This window comes from Dermacentor silvarum, chromosome 11, assembly GCF_013339745.2.
Source record: "Dermacentor silvarum isolate Dsil-2018 chromosome 11, BIME_Dsil_1.4, whole genome shotgun sequence".
Lineage (NCBI taxonomy): Eukaryota > Metazoa > Arthropoda > Arachnida > Ixodida > Ixodidae > Dermacentor > Dermacentor silvarum.
In genome coordinates this window covers 54,815,205-54,819,804 of record NC_051164.1, presented here as the reverse complement: position 1 = coordinate 54,819,804, position 4,600 = coordinate 54,815,205, and positions in this window count along the sequence as shown.

Genomic DNA, 4,600 nt, shown 5'->3' with positions numbered 1-4,600 from the left:
GAGCGTGCGCCGAGCATGAGCACGAGCGCAAACTGAGGGGCGCCAATGAGACAGCTGCGGAAGAAGAAGACCACGCTCGAGCCAATGCTGATGATGATAATTTTGTGCCTACATGGACACCACCGAAATCTGTGAGTTACAACAAGCTTCGCTTGAAAAAGCCAACACACGATGGTGAAAGCGGGACAACAAGAGGATATTCGCTCTGGACGACTCGCCATTGTATCTTTGGTGACTATGGCACGGCGCTATATATTGAACTAGAGCTTCCGGATTCAGTCCTGGCATTAGCAGCCGCATTTTGGCGGGGCCGAAGTATAAATGCTTGTGCGCTCAGATTTAGGTGCACGTTAAAGGAACCCCAGGTTGAGAAAATAAATTAAACCAGAGTCCCCTGCTTCAACCAGCATGATAATGAGATCGCGGTTATAGCGCGTAAAACCATAATTTATTTCGCTATTGACCGTGTCCATTTTGCTGAAAGTGTGAGGAGCCCCGCCTGAGATTTCGAATGCTTTATTATTTGTTTTCAGAAACATTTTCGTTGTGGTGGTTCGGAGGAGGGCTAAACTAAGTTGGGACAAAATGTTTGAATTAACCGTCAACTGGTATTGACCATGATATATAATCACGTTGTGTCGTCAATAGACAATGGTGCCCGTAACACTGATGCCCATGTGGCATGGAGACTGCACAATTGTTATTGCGTGTGCACACAGTCAAATTCATTGTTGCATTACTAAATCCCAAGAACTTGCTAAGGAGTAGCTCATTATTTGAGTCATCTTTAGACATTGCATTAAGGCGACACATTTTAAATAGCATTACCATGATGTTAAGAACTTATGAAACATGCTTATCCGAGTGGACATGGGTTCGTCTCACATATTGCCAGCACCTATATTTCGCTCTGATGAGCGGATAGTGTTGTAGCTTTGTATTTCCTTTAAGTTAACAAAACTGATTGGAAATAAAGAATCGCGGACCGATGCTCCCCTCTAAAGCCGCGCAAGTACAAAAAAAAATATGCAACTGCGTGAACCCGATCTTAGCTATGATCTGATAGATAACGTCCTAAATACGCTCCGAGGAAATTTGTAGTTCAGCTGCACCGCATAGTTTTCGGTTCTGTTGTGCCAATAAAGATTTGTTTGACGCACATTTCCGCAACGTGCAGCATAAAAGGAAAGAAAATAATAATATGTACTGTTCAAAACTTCACGTATAGGCACATGAAGGGTAAGAAACGCGGAAGCCAGAATGGCCTGCGAACCATACGTGGTTTCCCCACCGTCGAATGGGGAAAGCTGTCACAGCGGGGATTCAGCGACAAACCACCTATTTCGCGACGACAAGCCTATTACGCAGGAGCTGCGATGTCTGCGACGACGTAGGAACCGTGCCCCTCAGCCAGAGTATCCCTTTCTTTGCGGAGAGAACGATGACGTGGTGTCAGCCGTGTGTTGCTTCTTGGGATTGAATGATAAAGACAGAGAGAGAGACGAAACAAATACAGACAAGAGTCCCACGGATGGGGGCGGCTTAGCTCTGGCTTCCTGTCTCCGCTCTCGCTTACTTCTTTTTTGCTATAGCTTAACCGCCCCCGACTCTGATGGATGTTTGCTCGGTCTGGGCGTGGCATTCAGGCGTCAGCGGTTGTGGTGCGTCATAAGGGTAATCTCACCGAGTCTTTGTCCTCCGAACAGCAGCCGTCGACCGCGCTGCACTTTTGGTGCCTTATTTGCGCGTTGTTTCAGCTTCTTGCGCTTCTCGATCCGTGCGCCTTGTTATCCGTCAGTCGAACTTCTGCGGTCGATGCTATTGTGATCCCAACACAACACAGCTTTTTGAAACTGTTTTATTGGTATAGTTCAACATTTTTTTTACTCCTGAAACATGCTGAAATCAATCAACGACAGGTTGGATGTATGTTACTTTTTTGTGCAATCCAATATAATCATTTAGGATGAGCAAGATAAACGGGAATGAAAACCCAACAGTACCACAAGATTTGGTGTTGTGTTCTAATAAACGCGAATGTACTCGCCTGGGCCTACGGAGATTCACAAGGCTTACTCAGAATTTACCGTTTCTTGGGTGTCAGAGAGCCTGCGACGTTGGAAAAAAATTCATGAGGAGAAATTACAGAATCACTCTGCCCTGCAGCGCTGAGGCTAAATGCCTCTCAAAGACTGTCACCCTTAAATTGAATTTCCTCAGGTCAAGAAGCAGAATAGGTCAATATTTAGAAACCGTTTTTGAGATCCTTTATATCATCGATCATCGCATGAATTCAACGAATCATCGGGATAATGTTCCTGATGTTGTTTCAACCCCGCCCGGCCTCTGTGAATATGCGTTTGAGTCTAAAACAATCGGAAGTAGCAACTCAAAACAACGGTCTAAATGTTGCCAGAAATGGCGCAATAAAAGCCAAAGACTAAAACGTTAACAACGATAACTGCGATGGTAGATGATACCAGGAAAGTGCATGTTATATAAATATAATCAAGTATGTATTGACACGTGTACTTGTTTATCTTTCTCGGGGAACCACGTTTTACCATTATACAACTGTTATCGCTCAGCGCCTGCACCTGTCGGAAGTTTCTCGAATGTCATCGATGGTTCTACCCGCTGTCTGATGTGACTGAACATTGGGTAATCTGACTGCATGTATCCGCGACGCGAATCGTGTAGCACTTTCTGGAAGACATGCGGGCGCCAGCGATTACTCTGGAACAATTCGATGAGTCATGTATAAAAGCCGACGCCCCTGACCCGCTAATCAGATTTCGAAGAACGCCGACTGTGTTTGCCACTATCGTTGTGCTTTGAGCGTAACTTGATTTCGTGGGCACATGTTCGCCCTTTAAAAAGTTTCGTCATTCAGCAGCTTCGCTGCTGTGTTCTTCACCGTCACTACTGCGTGATAGTAGGTGGCACATAGCGAGTTGTAAGCCTATGGTATATATGTAAAAGGTAAAGAAAAATAAAAGCTATATTCATGTTTTATGTATGCTCTGTAGCTCTGTAGTAGAAAGGTATCAAAGCAACGTAGAAGTGTGCGTAACAATCTTTTTCAGACCCACGACGCTCCCTTTTTATCCCCGTATTCTTCTTGCTAGGGGCTTTGCGGTCACTGCGTTACCATTCCTGCCATATCGCCGTCGTATTGTTGTGCAGTGGGCAGTCGTCTTCATCCAGTCCATATTGTCGCCATGGCATACTGGTCACACTAGTGTCATCGAATGGCATATTTGTCAAGTACGCCATAATTATTATGCCATAGCTGTGGTTATTGTCTGTCATAGTCGTACTGCAGTACACAAGCGACAGAACGTGAGACACAACTACTGTTCGCCCTCTTTCATTGCTCTTAAAGTAGTGCAGATATTCAGCTTATCTTTCTGTAAGGAGCCGCGAGAGTCTAATCGTTTTGAAGTTCACCACTCTGCAGGCAGTCTGCAGTGCAGTTAAAAACGTTTCCGAAGTTCTTCAGCTATGTATGGAAACTGCGAACTCTGGCAGTCCTTTCCTTTTAGATATGTCCCAAGGAGGCTTATGAGACTGAGAACTAGTGTACAGATCTTGTTTTGTACTACAATATGGCAATAATATATTGAGAAAAGTATTCTAAGATATGACGAACCATCACGGGTTTGATAAATATAGAGCCACCTTACCTAAGTTAAGTAAGAAAAAAAGCCTACACAATTAGGTGTGCTGCAACAAACATAGACAAAAGTCGAACACAAGTTGCACCACGCCCAGTACTATGAACTTACATCCAACTATACGCGTACACTGACTACGAAGCGCGCCCACGAGGCCTCGATCGATCAGAGATATGAAGGTGCATAGATGAGAATACAGATATGAATGACACACGCATACAACCACAGCAGACGAAAGCTTATGTATCACACAAGACGCACAAAGATAATGTAGGGAACGCCATCCGCGCGCTGCTAAAACAGAGTGGCGCACGGCATAGCGCCACTCTGTGACACCATGCTATGCGCCCGATAAGTCTGTTGGCGCACGTGCCCCCCCCCCCCCCCCCCCCCTGTCTTGTGAGAAACTACAAGTTTAGTCTTCGTTTGGAGCTAATCGCTCACGGTCTCATCCATCTTCGCCCGCGCTAGCAGCCAACAGTGGTGACCCAACATGAACACGCACCGCGACACCGACGCGCCCACCGTGTCTGCAGTCGAATTGAAGCTGCCCCCTTTTTGGTCCACTGACCCCGAGCTCTGGTTCATTGAAGTCGAGGCAGAATTCGCCTCCCGTGCCATCATAGCCGACCTCACGCGCTACCATAACATCGTGAGCGGCTTGCCGCCAACTACAGCCAGCGAAGTCCGCGATTTGCTTCTCTCTTTCTCTCTCTCGCTATCACACACACACACACACACACACACAGTGTGCACGTGTGTGTGTGTGTTTTTTTTTAGGATCAGTTTTTAGGAACTCTGAACAACCATTCCATGAATTGATTGATGGGAGGTTCAAGTGGTAATAAGATTACGGCGAGCTTATAATGAATTCTTAAAATCCATAGGCCGTACAAAAGTATTTTTATTAGGCTGCATTATTA